Raw genomic sequence first — 20,094 nt, forward strand, 5'->3', positions numbered from 1 at the left:
TGGAGCGGGTGGGCGGGGGCTGAGGGGCCTCGCCTGGAGCTGGTGGGCGGGGGCTGAGGGGTCGCGCCTGGAGCGGGTGGGCGGGGGCTGAGGGGGCGCGCCTGCAGCGGGTTGGCGGGGGCTGAGGGGCCTCGCCTGGAACGGGAGGGCGGGGGCTGAGGGGTCGCGCCTGGAGCGGGTGGGCGGGGGCTGAGGGGGCGCGCCTGGAGCGGGTGGGCGGGGACTGAGGGGGCGCGCCTGGAGCGGGTGGGCGGGGGCTGAGGGGCCTCGCCTGGAGCGGGTGGGCGTGGGCTGAGGGGCCTCGCCTGGAGCGGGTGGGCGGGGGCTGAGGGGGCGCGCCTGGAGCGGATGGGCGCGGGGCAGGGGCGGGCCGGGGACTGCTGGTAGCAGTGCGAGTAGAGGCGGTCCACGCGGCGTTGGGGTCCGGGGCAGCCGCAGCTGCTTTGCTTGGGTCGTGAGGAGCAGGAAGTTGCCCCTGGGGGTAGGTATTGCCCCAGCCCTGGGGTGGGTACTGGTGAGGAGGGAGCCCCCTGGCATGCGGTGGAGCCCCAGGTGGCCCTGGTTGAAGGGCCCAGGGTTGAAGGACCGCGTTGGGCCAGCAGGGCCTGGGGCGCCTGGGCGTGGTCCAACAGGGCAGAGAGAACCCTCGATCTCCTCGATAAGCTGCTCCTCAATCTGCTGGGGCGAACCCTGGATGATGAACAACTTGAAATTGGGGTCCCCGTTGGGTGGCATCTACTGGATGATCTCTAGGAAGGCTTCCGTCTGCTGGCTTATGGCTTTCACGTTCTCGCCACCTCGGCCCATGACCAGGCCTCACTTGTGAGTGGGAGTGGAGATCATCCCCCGCCAGGGGGCCCCCAGTTGCTTTGGCCTCTTCCTCAGCCTCGGATCCCCGGGGGCATGTGTGGACCCTCTGGAGAGCCTGGGGGACCACTTCTGAGGCTGTGGAGGAGGCCACTGACGATCCGGGCTGCGTACTTGCACCTGTCTGGGGGCCCCATTATATGAACAATCTTCTCGGGCCCTGTCCAGTCATTTTGCTGGAGCTGTATCTGCCCACCAGCGTCATTCTGGATCTTCTGGATCATCTCTCCGCTCCGGCCAATGACCACGCAGAGAATCATGGGCACCCGCACATCCATGCCCTGCCAATCCGAGGTCCTTGCTCATTCTGGTCCCCAAAGCCGCCTTGGTTCTCGGAGGATGTCTATCACCATCTGCAGGCTTGCTGCATTTTGTAAGGATCCCCATTCATCCGGAGAGGCTTGTCCACATTCGAATTCTGAGAACCGTCATGAATTAAGATCATCTTCACTCCAGCGCGTTCCTGCAGCTGCTTAACGGTCTCCCCGTCCTTGCCGATGACCAGGCTGGTGTCGCCTGCGGAGATCATGATTTCCTGCACTGGCGCGGTTCTGGCCCCAGTTGGCGTTGTCGTGGAACTATCCTGGGGGGCCCCCACGACCCCGAGACACAATGTGTGCATCATCTTCGCTTTCTGGAAAGATTCTGGGGCTCCTGTCAAGCACACACTGCGCTCGGATAGGCCACCAGTGTCTGGGGAAATCTGTATTTTACAGCCTGAATCCCGTTGGATTTTGTTAATTTGTTAGCCTCCTATGCAGTGATCAGGTCGACCACGTGTACAATGACAGACCTGTAGTCTTCTGTCGTTGAAGTCCTGGGGGAAGGATAGATGGGTCCAAGGGATTGGATTGGAGGCAAACACTGCCCTTTGCCCTGATATGGAAAGGAAAGTAAAGTCCTTCCTCCCGGGAGGGTGGACCGCTGCCTCCAGATGTGTGTGGGGGGGAGGGGGGCAGGGCACGGGGGGCGGGTCCCAAAAGTGAGACCCGGAGCTCCGTGGTGCCTGCACACCCAGAGGTCGCTCCTGGTGACCCCCAGTGCGTCCCTACCCCATGCAGAGAGGGTCACCCACAGGGAGCCCTCTTGAGGCGCTGAGGGAGGCCCAGGACCCCGCCTACGGCTTTAACTACATTTGATTTTTATACCATGTTGGAAAATTCACATTTCTACTCACTAAATAAAGGAGTTTGATTTTGCATCATAACCTAGGCTTTAATTCAGCAACTCATTCTAATTTATAAGTAGTAGATGACTTGGGATTTTAAGTGAGTAATAAACACATTATTTTAAACGTGCTCAGATGCAGCCAACATTTCACACTCACCTACGTTTGCAGGTGTTTCACAGAACTCAAATGGCCTTTCTTAAATGCAATAGAAACATGCTCAGAATTATAAGACAACAATGATTTAATAGTTAAGTATAAATTCATCAGTAACAGCACAGATGAAATAGGTTTCCTTCTTAGAAGAAAATTAATTTTTGTGAAAGTTGGAAGCCTGGTTTTACTTTTCTTTTTAATGTAGAATAATCGGAAATATGTCAAAACCTCACTTTCATTTTTTCTCAGTAAATCAATCACCAATTAAAATTGGAGTTTATAGCATATTTGTTTCATTACTTTAATAATTTTTCATGTCAGTACAATCTTCCATTGCTTGGGACAATCAGTCAATATTAAGTAATCATAGCTGTGATTACTGGTAGGTATATTCCAATAGAAAAAAACTATGTTTTTGCTTTATAGGTTTATATGAAAAGTATATTTGCAATGCTACTACCTTGCAGTTAGGAAATCTCTTTAACATATAATTAGTTTCAAAAGTCAGTTGAGAAATGCAATAGTATTATTTAAAAATCAGTATAACTTTATATTCTGTTCAAAAGGGTCTCAAATATTCAAGGAACATGAAAACACTAAGAATACTGCATTTTGGCAGAAGAGAAACATCAAACCCAATTATCATCTGAAAGTTAAAAATATTTGAAGTTTCGATTTGTTAGTCTTTTCAACATCTTTTATATTCAACATCTTACACATGCAAGATACTATATTAGAGGTTTGAGAAAATTTAAGGATGAAACAGACTAATGGGTGTGTGGCTCAGGGAAAATAAGATATCTATCTATCTATCTTATCTACATACACACACACAAATAAACAAAATATTATTGTATGATTCAGGCAAAGACAGAATTATGTGAGTTCAGAGGAAGAATAAATTCTTTCCAGAAAAGAGAATTAGGGAAGATTTCTTTGGGGAAAAGGGAGAATGTGAGTGTAGCGTTGTGACCTGGATGCAATTTAGACATGTTATTTTATTGAAAGTGATTGGATGTTGCTCGATGCCAATATCTTTCCCTACAAGTCCCTTCACACGCCAACTCTTTTGGGTCTTTTCATCTTCTGGATGGACTACCTACCTCTGAAATATCTTGAAATCTAATATTCAGTTCATTCAACATAAAGTCCAATTCATCTAGGGAGCTTCTGCTTTCATCTTCATCTCTACTTTGCTGTCATTAATATTTATATATTTTTAATGGAACAACCTTGGAGCTGAAATACCTGAAGTCAAGTTCAAGGTCTACTACCTAATAGCTGAAAAAGCTGTAAGTTACTTATTCATCTTAACCCTCAGCATCCTCATTTTCCAAAGTGATATATATTACTGATAGTTCCTATCTCACAGGATGGTTGAGAGTATTCAGTTAGGTAACATACAAAAAGATTGTAGCACTTTGCCTGGCTTAAATAAAAGTACAATACATATTAATTTGTGTGTTGTAGATCTTGTTATTACTATTTACCAAGTCCATTCTGGTCTTATCTTCTTTCTTATTCACACTGAACTATATGATTGATCATTTTCAAGTCTCTTTTATCAGAAGGATCAAATCTCATCCTCTTGTCCTTCTGACACACCATGCAAACATCCAGACTTGGATCCATCTAATGCCCCATTCTTTTCTGTTCCTACTCACAGCCTGCTGAGCACTGCTGGATGAAATCAACAGGTCGTGATGCATTTACAATGTTATAGCCTTCCACTATCCTGTGGCACTTAATGTAACAGGTCAATTCCGTGACATATCTCTGGTCAATTCTCCTGCTTAACCGCTAAAAGCCTTTCCTATTTCTTTCAAGAATGACCAAACTCTTGGGACCCTCACTCTCAGCAGGGTACCTTGGCTATGAATCTGAAGAACCTTTTAGCAACCTCCTGCTCTCCTTCCCCAACAAGCTGTTCTGTGAACACCCCATCATTCCTGCCTCTCTTTCATAAGTTATTGCTTACTTTAAAGATGGCACATTTGTTACATGTGTTGAACTTCAGTCTGCTTAGATCCAGTTATCATTTCTTAATTACTCTTGCTACTTATAGACTGTTCCTTTGATTGCCTTCACATTTGGACATTTCTAGGGACCTTTTCTTTTTCCACTTTTCTTTGCTTTTTGCACTTTCTCCCATTGAAGCCACAAGAAAAGATTCTAAACAAATTCTATTATCAAGGCCCCAAAATCTCTATTTCTATCTTCATGTACATGGTGCAATGAACCTAATTTGGCCTCCTCCTTAAGTCATATTCACTCTTTAATCAAATGTATTTTGAGCACTGAAATTATTTTTATTGTATCTATGATGTCTTTTAATCAATGAAACCAAAGAGTTCATCTAAGTTCTCAGAAATCACACCTTCTGATTCTTCCTCTACCTCACTGTGAGCACTGGTTTAGTCTTCTTCCCTAGTCCTTCCTCCTGTGATTCCTCTGATACGTACATGTTGTTTAGGCTCCATTGTTGGTTTCTTCCTCAGTATACATAACCTCCCTGGAAGTCTCCTCTATTTCCATGACTTCTTCTGTAGCCTATACGCTAAGGATTACCAAATTTATTTATTCAGTTCATTCCTCTCTCCTCATCCAGATCAACTGCTGATCAACCTCTTTACCTTGCATTCCAATAATGGCTGGTATTCATTCAACCAATCAACAAATATTTAGTGAGTATCTGCTGTATACCAGGCACAGTATATGTACTACAGCTATGATGGGTAAATAAAGGAGACAGTATAGGCGGGATGCAGACATACAAACGGGCAATATAACATATGATACATTCTATGACAAGTAAGTTCACTGAAGAGGGGAAATTAACTAGTCTTGAGATTGCTAACTTTAACCCCATTCTACCCCCTTGCATAACACCTGGCACATATTAGGTGCTTAATAAACTTTTGTTAAATTAAGGGACATGAAAGCTGGAATTTGACAATGAGTTAGTATCACAAAGTGAAAGAGCTCAGAGAGGCAGAAATTATTTCCTAAGACTAGTAAATATACAAAGACTCAAGGGATAAAAGGTGTCCGGGATGATCTTGAGGCAAGTATGTCGGAACAGCTGTAGTAGGACTCAGAAGCTCGGTAAGCATTAGTTTTCTTCTCTCCTTGTATAGCAATTTTACATATATTGTCTCTTTAGTTCTCAGGTAATTATTTACATTTGCATGCTAAGTATAATTACACCGATTTTACAGATTAGGAAACTAAGACTCAGAGAGATTGGATGATTTACAAAGTCCCATAGCTATAGTCAACTTCATAGTCAGCGTCAGTTACATGACCTGTGCAGTTGCATAGAATTTGTTTTTTCTAAGTGACGTTAGATAGGACAAGGGAGCACATGTGTAAGCAGATGGGCTACACACAGTGTGTACTCTTTGTCATTCCAGGAGCACAGAATTCTGTTGTGGAATATGTAAGGTCAGTAAAACTCAAAAGTCAGTACAAAGTAAATGTGTCATATCTATGACTGAGCAAGCTTACTATTCAAACCAGAATTTTCTTTAAATGCAAAAAGAAGGCAATGGTGTCCTAGGAAACACAACCAAGAAATCTTTCATACTCATGTTACTTCTCTGTACTAGCCAATCCTTTATGCCGAAAATTATAACACAGAAGGAAAGGGAAAAGTAGGGCAATGCATACTTTTTAAAAAGTCTTTCCTTAGTTACTCGTAAGTTGAAAGGAGAGAGTGTTGGCAGAATGTGAGTATAGTATATTGAGAAATGAAATAAAACAATTGAATTTGTGCAGTGTTTTCACTGTTCTGGTAAGAATGAAATACATGGGTATGTTCAAACTAAATGCTCTTATATTTGCATTTTAAACTGGTATTGCTCAATATAAAGATATATGATGAAATAATAAAATTAATGCTAATAATTTAATTTTTTTATTTAGAACGTGAAATAGCAAATAAAACATTGTAAGAAGCTGAAGAGGGTCTGCCAAAGGAAGAAAAAAGCTTTTATTTTAGTACTTTTAATGGCACTTTTTTCCCACCTTTTTAATAAGGGTCTCCACATTTTTATTTTACAATGAGCTCTACAAATTATGTAGCTTGCCTTGTCTACAGACAATAAATGGTCAAGCTACAATTTGATTTCAGGTTTTCTGCATCCAAATGACACAACATACCACACTTGCTGTGATACTAACCATGTGGTATTAATCCAGTGAGATCTAAGCGTCATTCAACATTTTGACTGCCATAGCTTCTCTTATCTTTGAAGGATGAAACTATATTAACTGTAGTGGATGCTAAAGTGCCCTCCCCAAATTTCCTATTCATGATAAACATCCATTGCCCCAGCTACCACATTGGCTGTTGAAGCTTTGCAAATGAGTCGCTGCCTCAGAAATGCCTTTGGCCAAAGAGAGCCTCTTGCCTCAATTTAGGACATCTCTAAAAGATCATCCCAGCTACAGAGCTGCCCACAGGACTGACTGTGGCCTTCACCGATACTGAATTGCAGCTCAGCTTCTTTCTCTGCCAGTTCTTTCTTCACTTTCTCCTGGGTCTTACTCCCAAAAGTACTACAATAAACTTCAAGCACACAAATCTCTGACTCTGGGTCTGTCTCACATGAAATCCAACCTAGATAGTCAAGAGTGGACACTGAATTGTAACAAATATGTCTTGCATTTTTCAAATTGACAATTTACAGTGTATTCCTTTTCTAAATGTTCCATTTTCTGCTTTTACTGTAGCCATGGCTGCAATTACCTTTACTTCTCCTCATACCCAATGAGATCCTGTTATTTTAGTGTTTTATACTGTGGAGTCTCTTTCTGTAGGCTTGGTGGCAGAGCTCTTGCTGAGCCAGAGAAAACATAATTCCTAAAAAAACCAGAAACCTCCTTTAAAATTGATTTAAAATGCAGTTCCTGTTCTTTTAAGCATTTTTCTCACTCAAGGGGAGAAGTACCAAAGCCAATCATTTGAAGGTGAATCAGTTATCTGCCTGAATTGTTTTAAAGAAATTATTAAATATCCATGTCTCTTTGTCACTTTAAATGTTTTTGACTTAAATTTACTTTGAAGTTTTCAACTTGAATTTTCTAAACTATGATTTAAATATTATAAAGCAGACTTATGGCTCAGGTCAGCTATAAAAGTAATTCATACTCATGTTCATTTAATTAAAAAGTCCTCTAAATACATAAATGTCCCGGGCACAAGTTGGTACTGCCCCAGAACAAGTCTGCTGTATACAACGACATTTATTATGACTAAGTGTACGTTCTGTAACTCATTTAGGAAACATTTGAATGACTCAACCCTAACTTTTGGCTACCAGAATTAGGAAGATAAAAATATAATAGCTTCTGAGTCATCAGGTGTGGATAAAGATATTTTGTAATACATTTAAAAAAGAAAATCATCCATAGAGAGGACATTTGATCATTTTTAGGACTTGTGGATTTTCCAACCAGTCCAGATCAAATTCTGGATATTGGTAGTTAGCAGAGGATAAAGCATGCCACAAATGTGAAAGAGTCAGAATATTTTATTTTTATTTGATCATGGACAACACCCTTTCTCTTACTCTCTCTCCCTGCTCGTGTCAACCACACACATACACATAGATACACAACTAAACTCTATTCCTCAATGTTATCTGTTAAATAAAGCTGAACTCTGAATACAAAAACAAACTAAAAAAACCTCTCCTCATTTCAAAAGGCAGCTCTGAATGTCCAAAGTGAAACTAGAACAACTGAGTTTACAATGTACTGGCCCATAGCCACATGTCTTCCTGAGTGCACGGGTGACAGACACTTGAATGTGTAGTGCTGTGATGAGACAGCAAATCTTGTCACCTAATAATACATGTGGCTTGTGGTTATTCATAAAACAGTGTGGACTCCAAAGGAAGCCAAAAGGAGCTGCTTTCAGGACTGTATCCCCCCAAACCTAGAATCATTCCATCAACACTTTGGCTATGAAGTGACTAAAGCAGCTGTCAATTGACCCCTCATTTATAAAGACACAAGATAAAAATCAATTTAGATGCTAATAAAGCAGGCCAAGTGTGAGCACATCAGAAATAGGAAACACTGGGGGCCATGTGTGGTGGCTTATGCCTGTAATCTCAGCACTTTGAGAGGCTGAGGCATGCAGATCGCTTGAGCCCAGGAGTTACCAACCCAGGCAACATGAAAAAACCCTGTCTCTACTAAAAATACAAAAATTAGCCAGATATATTGGCATGCACCTGTAGTCCCAGGTACTCAGGATGCTGAGAAGGGAGGATGGTTTGAGTCTGGGAAGCAGAGGTTGCAGTGAGCTGAGATTGTGTTACGGCACTCCAGCCTGAGTGACAGAGTGAGATCCTGTCTCAAAAAGAAAAACAAAACAAAAAAAAGAAAGCGAGAAAGCCCTGAAATCATATCAAGGGGCAACTACCTTTCAGCTTTGCTGTCACAGTGTGGTAATGTACTATGTAGCATTGCCAAATCTTAGGAGTATTAGAAATAAAATGTTATAGAATACATGATTTTTAGACTGTGTTTGGATTAGCAGAACACATATCTCAAGTCTTCATAATGGCTACAAACAGGTACTTGCTACTTCTCTAACCTCCTTCCTACAGCCCTCCTGCCAGTCTCTCACTTGCTCTGCCACCACCACATTGGCCTAGCTGTTCCTGAGCTGTGCAGTGCACTCTCCTGTCTCAAGGCCATTGCACCAGCACTTTTTTCACCAGGAGCACCCTTTCCCTACAAAGCTACATAGCTCATTCCTTCACTTCCTTCTTGTCTTTTCTTAAATGTCTTCACCTCAGTAAGACCTTCCTTGACCACCTTATTTGAAATCATATCCTCTCCCCATACTTCTTTCCTGCTTGATTTTGCTCAGAAAACACTTATCTTCATCTAACATTATGCATTTTATTTATTTGATTCTTTTTCTATCTCTTCCAACAACAGAATGTAAACTACTCAAAGACAGAGATTTTAGTTTATTTTGCTCATGGCTATGTCTCCAATGCCTAGAACAGAGGCTGGCGTATGGTAGAAACTTCATTAATGTTATTTTAAATGAATGAATGAATGAATACATAGATAAATCTGCAAGCCATCTTTGTTCTGTGGTCTGGGCTTCCAGTTTTTGACATCTTATTTACATTGAAAATCTCATAGCACACCCAAAGGAAAGAGAGATGATATAGTTTGGGCAGCGAACATCTAAACTATTACTTTCTAGAGAAGTCACATAATCAAATGACATCATTCACGAAATTGTAGAGCTTTTCTTTTTCAGTTATAATGTCCTAGGTAAGCAAACTAAAGCATATACAACCATGTTAACCTGATTAATCTCGTGATACTTTATTCACTCCATTTTCATTCAATAATGATGAGGCCTTAGAATTTAAACTGCTCAGAACAAGTCCCCTTACCCACAATGTTGAGCTTCAGGTAAGTAGTGTCTAAAATTCAGCATAATTCCTTTGCTAGTTGGGAAATGAAAATATATATAAAAGAGGCAAGATGGAGCAAAGATTAAGCCTGATCTTTGCGAAGGAAGAACACTAATTCACAAAGATTATATTTTCTCCGAAAGTCTCACCTTGCCTCTTTATTCTGGCCTGTATGATTCAAAATCTTGGATGCTATTGTTAAGAATTCAGGCGATTTCTGTCTCTCCTTCTACTCTTTGCTCTGAAAATATTTAGACAAAGCCAACTAAATTTAAAAAATAAAACTCAGGTTGTGCATGTGTGTCTGTATTCTCTGACATAAGAAGAGACTAAACATATAGAACTCTTCAAGGGCATAGGAAAGATGTTATGTTAATATTGTTAATATGTTAATATTGTACAACAGATGTCATGAGAAGCATGAAATATATTTCATGACTTCATAGTAAATTTTGTAAGTCATTGCCGCAAGAATTGGGCATATAATGAAAATATAAAAGTTTGAAAAAGATGAATTCTTAAGTTAAAAAGGTGCTTAATAATTTATGAAAGGTAAATTAGTTGGATACATTCTTTGCCCTTTTGAAGTATGTGACAGGTAGCGCTTAGTGAAAAACAGAAACCACTTTAGCTATTCAATCAGGAAATAATTTAGGGATTACAAAACATTGTAAGACAAGAAAATCAGGGAATATTCAGGAAATAGGTAGGGCAGGAGTTGCAGGGAGACTTCAACACTGGCCTTAGTTTCCTGAAGCACCTAAGTCGGTGATTTGCAGGCAGACCCCTAGAAGTCACTGGCAAAACCTCAGATTTGCTCTCTGCCAAGGACCCTGCACCTGCTCGCTAACTCCAGAGCAATAACAGTGCCTCTCTTCCACCTTCTCCTACAGGTGTCTCTCGTTAGAAGACCCTAAACCAGAGCACGACTTATAAGGAGTCTAGAAAACATACCCCTTATGTTTCTGTGCCTTTCTTCCAGAGAGTGTAAAGAAGGGCCCATGCTGAGACACCAATAGACAATTCTGCCCCAAGTTGAAAGCAATGGGAACACCAGTGCTTTTCCTCTGTTTTCTGCAAATCCATTTAGGCTGAGGCAGGTGGATTCTAGCATAACCCAGTATCCCAAACAGTTCTTAGGAAAAAACCAGGCATTCCCAGAACCACCGGTGGGTTTAACAATCTTTTTTTAAAATGGCATTTCAATTATCTTAATAAGACAATCCCAGTCTTCTTTTTACTCACATTCATCAATTCCTTTAAAGAGTTAATTCTGCCGAAAGGCCTTACTCTACGTGTACATCTCTCAGTTGGCATCCCTACTAAGAATAGGGAGCAGTGAGGAAAGATTGTGGTAACAAAGGGAAAATTAGTTTATGCACATAAGGTAGAATGATATTTTACCAGGCTGACACTAAATTTCTCTTAGCAAAATTAATATTACAATATAGTCTAGCAATTTTCCTCCTGCATCTCTGAAACCTTCCTAGCCTGTGACTCAGTTTCCTACACTAAGGGGCTGTTGCTACTGTAGGTAGGGTAGTCAGGGGAAGGAAATGCTTGCTCACCTTTGCTGTGTTTGGAATAACCACTCCACATCAAAGAGGTGACTCACTCTGCCCACTTGCCAGCTCTGAGCTTGCTTTCTACCGCCCACTACCCTTTCCTGGCTGTGCTGTTCTTGGCTGGAGAGGCCTTTCACCAGCAAGTCTAGGTTTGTGGAGCCTGGCAGGTTTACCTCCCTGAATGATGAGGCTTTCCAAGGTGGGTTGCTCTACAGGTTGGGACCTGAAGGTGACCACCAGTTTGTCCAACCTACTGTTCAAGGTGTATGACTCAAAGTCAAGAAGCTGGGCTTTCTGCCCCTGCTCCTCAAACAGTGCAAAAGGAAATGAAATCATTTTATTTCACCCTTTCTGTTAACAGTAAACACATAAGCTGAAAAGGTTATGAGTTCCTATTTTAATTGGATTTAGAGAAACATGTTGCTGCGTGGAATTTCAGAAGCCATCAAGTTCATTTCAGTGAACACAATGGTGTTATCGTAGTGTGGGGCAGATGGTAAGTACTCAGAAAATATTTATTCCTGATGGGTATACTTCTGTCTGTCTGGATGAAAACCATCTTGGGGTAAATAATTTCAATGTAGACATTCTTAGAGAGGAAAAATCTGCACTTCCTTTAATACAATCCACTACTAGATTCAATATAGAGGAGAATGTGGGTATGGAAACATAAAGGACTTTGGAATTAATGGTGTTAGGTGTGAGATTAGATACCCTGGGCAACTCCCTTATGTTCTTATCACATAATGCAGTGTGTGCTAAAGGAGTTTGGAGTCTGATTGACCTGTTCTAGAATCTCAGAGGCTCACTTACTAGCCACATGACTACTGATGCTTGACTTCTTTAATCTTCAATTTCCTCACATAATACATAGAGTAATAATGGAGTTTTCCTCATAAGCTTGTTGTAAGAATTAAACAAGACAGTGCAAATAAATGTCCTAAACATAGATCCTGGGACACAATTAGTTTCCAATAAATTTTAGATATACTCTAAACTTGTGACCTAACATAGAAAAAGAAAAGAATAAAGCATGCCTTACTCTGCTTCAAGGAATGTTACAGATCTGGTGAACATGAAGAAAGTGCCTCCCAAGTGTGATTTATAAGCATTATCTAATTCCCTCATTGTCAAGAGCCTATTCCTTTTTTTTCCAGCATTTGAATGTGGGCTTTCTGCTGTTATCTTTTGGCGACGTCTTTGACAATTTGCCCACAGATTTAACAGATCAGCATTTAGAATGTATGCACAATGTACCCTGGAACTTACCAAAAAAAAAAAAAAAGTATAGCAATGATAAGTATGAAAACCTGCATGTGTTTAGGTAGCATAATCCTCAGATATTTTGCCACTGAATGTTCACATTGCCAGCATTCCCTCATGTTTGGATAATTAGAGGAACTGAAACCTACTGCTGGTGGTAGATTAGTGGTCTTCCTTTGACAGACCCTCTTCAGTTTCTTATGGTGTTTTAATTTGCTATTTAATGTTCTAAATAAAGAAGATTTTAATTTAAATTATTGGCATGAATTTTATCATTTCATCATATATCTTTATATTGATCAATAACCGTTCAAAATGCAATTTCAAGAGCATTTAGTTTGCAAATACCCATGTGTTTCATTCTTACCAGAACAGTGAAAACACTGCACTAAATCAACCGTTTTATTTCATTTCTTAATATACTACACTCACATTCTGCTAACACTCTCTCCTTTCAACTTAGGAATAAATAAGAAAAGATTTTTTTTTAAGTGTGTATTGCCTATCTTTTCTTTTTCTTCTTTGGAGTAGTCCCAAGACTGACACCTGTTGAAAAGAGACCCTTCCAGGATGGTAGTGGCAGTGGAATGACCTGACCATGTTAGAGCAAACCTCCTCTTTCCTCACCTTTCTTTAAGGCAGCTGGTTAACCTTTTTTGGACTGCTCTGCTAAGTAATAATGCTTCTGGGGCATTTGGAGAAGAATTGGTGTGAATGGGTTTATATATTACCCAGATGGCCTCACTATTACTCACAGTCAGTTGGGAAATTTTCCAACCCTTTCTACTTAATTCTTGCTATCTATGGGATTTGAACTGACATCTGCTATTGTGCTTATTTGAAAACAGCATGTCTGAGTACTAGGTTTCACTCAACAAACATTAAGTGAGAACCATTAGTAAGGGAGTGGGACGAAATAGAAGAAAGTCCTTGTAGTTTCAGAAAAAGATCAATTTAGGTTCAAACGCCAATTCTGCCGCTACTATGTGTATAACCTTGAGAATGTTAACCTCAGAGCATCCCTTACTGATCTATAAAATAAAATAATATCTCTTTTCAATGTTGTGAGGAATAATAAATATTTTTGTACTTAAATACTCCCAGGTGATAATAAGTGTTTAATAAATGGGAGCTGTTGTTAGTGTTGCTTTCTTAGTATTCTAAATTTTTCTAGCAAAAGGAAATGCTCAGAGAAATTGGCCACTTCTTCTTTAGGTGTTCCTATCCCATAAGACTGATGTATTAAATACAGAAAATGGGTGGAAAAATGCTTTGAAAAATCACAAATATAGAGTTACCGTGGTTATTTGGAGAAAACGCACCTAGAACCTGGAAAACACTGAAGACTAGGCCAAATAGAGTGACTTTCCTTTGTTAGACTATAAGGCAAGAGGACAAGAAAGGAATTAGCTTAGAGCATAGTTGAGACATATTTCTCATATGCTTCTTGGATTGATTCATTCTCCAATTGATACAATTCTAAAATAAATTTTGTTTGGTGGTGTTTATGTGTACCTGTGTTCATTTGTGTGTATACGTGTGTGTGTGTGCCTCTGTACATGTACACACTAAATATTTTTATTTGAACAATTTTCATTTTATTTATCTTAAGAATTAGGACACAAGAGGGGAGAGGAAGGAAAGTTAGATTCTACTCTTTATATATTACCCAAAAATTCAGGAAAATTGAACATAACAATAGAAATATCTTATCATTAATAGCTGGATGTATTTACACATATCCTAGATATGTATACTCATTAATTCAGTCTATTCTTTATCTCTGAATAATGAATAACCTTTTTTAAAAGTTGAATTTCTTTAATAACCAGGAAAAACCTACACTATTTGCAGAGCATGTATTCTCTGTAAGCTATCCTGATTAAAATTCTGGCATTAGAAATTGGCTATGGCAACACAGACCATGTGATAAGGAGGTTATTAGATTACCTGGATAATTCTATCGGTAAAGACAGCCTACGTAGGCATGTAATTCAGTCCTCTGAGCCTTGTGGTTAAGTTTTATTTGCCTGCCTTGGATGGGTAATTACTAAAATTTCCACATGGCTTGGATATATAGACATGGTAAAGATTTTCAGCTCAAGCTCAGAGAGTCAAGAAAGCCTGATTCGCATAATTGGTATTCTGCCTTTAAAACATCTATTCATTAATGCTTAACTGAATAATTCGCCTGTACTTGCCTTTTGAACTTTCTTGCATGGGATGCTATTTGCCATCCATGACTATGGGGTCTTACAAGTCTACCTAGAAATATATATCCTTCTTAAAGTCCTTTCTCTCCTTTCTCCCTTCCTCTCCCTCTTCCTTCCTTGTTTTCTCCCTTCCTTTCTTTCCCTTCCAAATGTTTTTTATAAAATCATATAATGCTAGACCTTGATGGAACCATGGGAATTGTAATTCTAGTATTTTACAAACTTCATTAATTTCTACACATGGATTTTAATATATCTAGTTATTTAATATTTTTCTAAATAGATTATCTTTGTTTTTTAAAAAACCTAAAATATCTTTTAGATAACTTCTAAAAAACTATATTCAATGATCATGGATTTAGTAGACTGACTATTTTTTCCTGATAAACAATAAGAGAAATGTGTATCAAATCAAGTTTGGAAGTATACCACCTAAAGTCGTCTCATTTAGCTTTGGGAAACACTGTCCCAGCCTTCAAATGAGAAAACTGAGGCCCAGAGAAACGTGGCGATGTTTTCCAGAGGCCAGTTAGGAATATAGCTAATAGTTGAAACTATGCTTTTGGACTCTTAAATCCAGGCCTTTCTTGGTACAGTACGCTGACTTGTGTTTCTTATCTATTTGTCAGGGTTTTAAGAAATAATCACAAACTAAAATGTTAGAGAAAAACCATCAGTAGACATGCAGTGAAAACAGCCCATCTTCCTATTTATTTTTTCTTTAATACTTCTTAGGTCACCAGGGGCCCACAGATGCAAGACAGTGGTCCTCAACAAAAGTACTCATATGGAGGTTCACAAAGACTTTCTAAGAGCATGAGTAGTGTTAAGGATGGTTTCAGAGCCACACATTTCACGTGAATTCTTGCCTAAAAAAAGGGTCTGTAGTTACAAAGAAGCCATGCTTTTCCTCCACCTGGAATCTTATTATGCAGCATTGTCTTGGAGGGAAAAATGCTTCAACTGGTGTAGGTGTGAAAGAGGGAAAGAGTTTCATGTCTGGATAACAAATCCTAGGGGGCCTCTAATTCTTTGCTTTTTGCTGAAATGAAGAAGGGGCCAAACAAATTTTTCTCTGATAGATCTTTAAAAATACTTTTGCATGGCAGATCAATATGTAATTTTTGGCATAAAAGTTTATAAAGGTCCATGAATTAAATGTCATAACTGTAATTTAAAGTGTTTTTATTCTCATTTATAAATAGGGTTTTATTTATTTTAGCATTTACCTCAATTAAAATGACAAGAATAGAAGCACTATCAAACTCTAACTTATTCTAGCAATAAGTAACATTCAGATACAGATCTATGAGGGAAAAACCTAAACCTATTAAAAGATACTTTTATTCCTTTAAATTTAAAGTATGCTTGTCAATATTTTGATATTTTAATTATTTATAATAAACAGTTCAATAATATAATATATTTTGATACATTAATACATGCTTACTAATAATAATTGTAATATTACAGAAGAAATATTTTTTAACATTTAAAACCCGTTGGGAAATTTAAAAATTATTTTTTCTATATTTTTGCTGCAAAGAAGTATAGCAGTGTCATTAGTAGAAGACTTAAAAATAGAATAAAATTATATTTTGCAAATTAAATTATATAAAATTTGGATAAAACTGAATGAGAAAGGAAAAATTTACAATAGGCTTAAAACATAGAGGGAAGATGTAAAATTTTCACCTATTAATAAATAGTTCATTTATGAATTGCTATATTCTTAGATTTCTGATGACAGAAAATTAAATCACTTTCTTATCTAAATTTCATAAGATACATTTAAAAATAACATGACAATTTTAATCAATTTTAAAACAACATAAAAGATTAATATTTAAGAAAAGTTGGAGGTTACATAATATTTACATTTTGAACAAATTTTAGATGTCACTTTAAACTTTTGCAAGAGGTTATAGATATTTTCATATTCTTTTAAGAAGTAAATGAAGTTTGGAGAGCATTGGTATCAGGGCTGGAATCAGCTCCCTGGCTGCCAAACGCTCCTTAGAGAATTCTCAGCCTGATACTGGTTTCCCGGGAATGAATACAGTGACTGTCGAAAGGTGCACACTATCGTCTGGGTGCTGCCAGTATTCTCGGGACAGTCTTTCAAATATTCAGGACCCAGGTAAGCCTGACGGCTCTATAGTTTTTCTATCTATCAGACTCATATCTACAAGAAAAGTTCAAATTCTGTTAGGAACAGCTACACTAGTTACAAAGAAATCTTCAGCTCCCCATACCACTGTAGAATGTAACTTGTATTTACCAGGTAAAATAAAGTGGTTCTTTTCCACATTCTTATAAAAGCTAAAAAAATCCAAGGCAGATAATTAGATTGAACATCATTTGAATAAGAAAAACAGCAACATGTATTTAAAATGGACGCATATATAAATGTATATTTTTTAAAAATGTATGTAACCACAATATTGTTGTTATTAAAATTTTGAAGTACAATTTGGTATTAAAGTTCGTGCTAAAGTTGTGTTTAAAAAGGAATAATTGAGAACATAATACTTCACTCTAGTAATGTACCTATCTATTTCTACTATCTCAGGGAAATACAAATTGTTTATGACCTATATCATAACATTATGTTTTGTATTACCAAAAGTGTATGATAGAAGATACACATGAAATTTCCTTTAACTTTCTTTTCTAACTTTTCTATTGTTTTTGCAAAAAACAAAAAAGAAGAAAAGCAAACTTTCTCATGCATTTAAAATAATTTGACTTTTAAATAATTACAAAAGTATAAAAATTACAAAAAGGATCTGGTTAAATCTGAAATTAATAATGTTTCAGTCAAGACTTAATAACATATTTCAACCTGATTCTAGGTTAGAAGCAGCTTTTGGCTTCAACTTCAGAGCATTATAAAATATAAATTATAATCTATTTTATTAAATCTTGATTATATTCAAAAGTGTTGACCTCTCTTTCCCAGTAGCATTTATGCTTACTTTGGGAGACATAAAACAAAAAAATAACAAATTTAACACTACATGTAGGCATTTGTACACCAAATTCTTCTACAGAGCAGAGAATCTGGAAATAAACACATTCCTTTGTAATGTCATATCATCCTCAACAATTATAATTTTGCTTTATGTCAATCATATTTTAGTCTCAGAATTTTTCAAAGATGTCATGAAAACTATTATCTTTAGAAGAAAAGTAATAGGAAAAAAACTCTTTAATTAAAAAAATTGTTTCTGTTCTAGACTTGTAAGGTTTTATGATAAATACCATATTGCTTGGAAAATCAGAAACTTGAGAAATTATTTGGAGCAATTAAGAAAAGCAATTACATTTAAGTATAAGTTGCTTTGGCAAACTGAAACAGGTCTTCAAATACCGTAAATTTAAAACAAAATCCCAGAGTCCCCAGTTGTTTCACTTATCTGACCTACTTAGATGATTTAATAATAATTTTTTAAAAACTGAATCCAACATTTTTACTGGTGTCACAGAAATGAAATAACCCATAATTGGCTCTGACCCATTGAAAAAAATCACAGGACTCATCCAAAGAATAAAATATGACGACTTGATAGAAAAGATGGACAAGTAGGAGGACATATTTGGATTTAATCCTAGTGTGGGTGCAACATGGTATTTAGGTCATTTACTTAAGACAAAGGAAGTGATGAGTTATACTTTGCCTTTTTGATAAAAATCACGCAGCAATTCATGTTTTATTCAGTGTTTAAATTAGTATATCTATTTATGATATTTACAATAACCATGTTCCAAGCTGATTAAGCTTTAATCACCCCTGACTAAGCAAGTAGGCATGAAAGACAGAGAATAAGTCATAATTGTTACTTGCTTACACATATCCTTACAATATTCAGAGATTTAGAGTCACTTGCACCTTCTGCAGCTGATTTTACCCAACCTTCTCTATGGAAGATAAATTAACTTGAGGCATAATAAAGAAATCAAAAGTGCAGAAAATATTTATTTGATAGCTTCTCAGGTGTTATTCAGTAATCTGCTGTTTTCACACAGGTTAAGAAAGCTGTATTTCGCTAAATGTCAGGGAGAACTGAAAATCAAAAAAGCTGTGCATTTAACTATCACTTTCTCTACATAACAAACCAGGACAGAAGCACTCAGCTCCCATGCCCAGCGATATGAAATCTTCCCACTTTCTGTGGGTTTGGGCAAGTCTGGTCTTCAACCCTTGGCTTGGCAGGCTGTGGGATAGAAGAATTTAACAAATTAAGCTCTTATATTTTGCTCTGGAATACTGTCCTTAAATATGAATAAGAATTAGCTGAATCATTTGGATGTTTTTTTATTTTTATTTAATTTTTAATTTTTATTTTTTGAGACAGTCTACTCTATCACCCAGGCTGAGTGCAGTGGTGTGATCTTGCCTCACTGCAACCTCTGCTTCCTGGGTTCTCCTACCTCAGCCTCCTGAATAGCTGGGATTACAGGTGCGTGCCACCATGCCTGGCTAATTTCTGTATTTTTAGTAGAGGTGGGGTTTCACCACGTTGGCCACTCTGGTCTTAAACTCTTGGCCTCAAGTGATCCGCCTGACTCGGCCTCCCAAAGTGCTGGAATTACAGGTGTGAGCCGCCATGCCAGGCCCTTTTGGATGTTTTTAAGATGTAAACAAAATATCTGAGGAGATATATTTTTAAATATCATCAATAACAACTTACAGACTTTAGCTTACTTATAGCAAGGAAAAGAAGAAAACAATATTTCTTCTTTGCATTTTTTATGTTTGTTGTTAGATTTCAAACATTTTAAAAGTATTAAAATGGTGGTGTTTTGTTTTGTTTTGTTCTGCTTCAAATATAATAAAAATAATGCTTGCAAATGTCACTTAGCTTCAAAATATAGTAATTCACGAGTGACCCTGGAGATACATTCTAGGAATTACAAAATGTATAAGAACACTTACACATCAAGTTCAGAGTTGAAAGCATAGTGCTATGGAAATTTTCTGTGAGTTCTTTTGATGGATCTAAACTCCTAATAAATATGAATTCAAAATAATGGAAAAAGGAAAAAGAAATGCCCCCATTGCAGGACAACAATAATGACAACTCATTATAAGAATTTTATTGGTTTAAGCACACGCAATCTAACTTATACAAAGCAAAGGTTCAGCTAGGAGTAAAGGAGAAAATCCAAAATCTTTGAAAAGGGATCTTAGAAGTTGGCAAAAAATTTCATTTTTTTTCCTTTCCTCCTTCTCTCCTTCCCTCTCTCTTTCCTTCTTTCTTTTTTCCCCTCTTCCAATATAAAACCTGCATTCTTTTTTCCCTTGATCATATTTGTGGAGTATAATTGTCATATTAATTTCTCATATGTTACAAATATAAATAAAAATAAGTATAATTATAATATTTAGTAAATGTCTACACAGGGGT

General features: G+C 37.9%; 1 pseudogene; it reads right to left on the bottom strand.

Annotated features, from left to right (window-relative positions):
• Nucleotides 1–20,094, bottom strand: part of LOC116566059 — a 43,336-nt pseudogene that overhangs the window by 479 nt on the left and 22,763 nt on the right.

The sequence above is a fragment of the Sapajus apella genome, unplaced genomic scaffold (assembly GCF_009761245.1).
Source record: "Sapajus apella isolate SASKATOON/1434 unplaced genomic scaffold, GSC_monkey_1.0 scaffold42, whole genome shotgun sequence".
Lineage (NCBI taxonomy): Eukaryota > Metazoa > Chordata > Mammalia > Primates > Cebidae > Sapajus > Sapajus apella.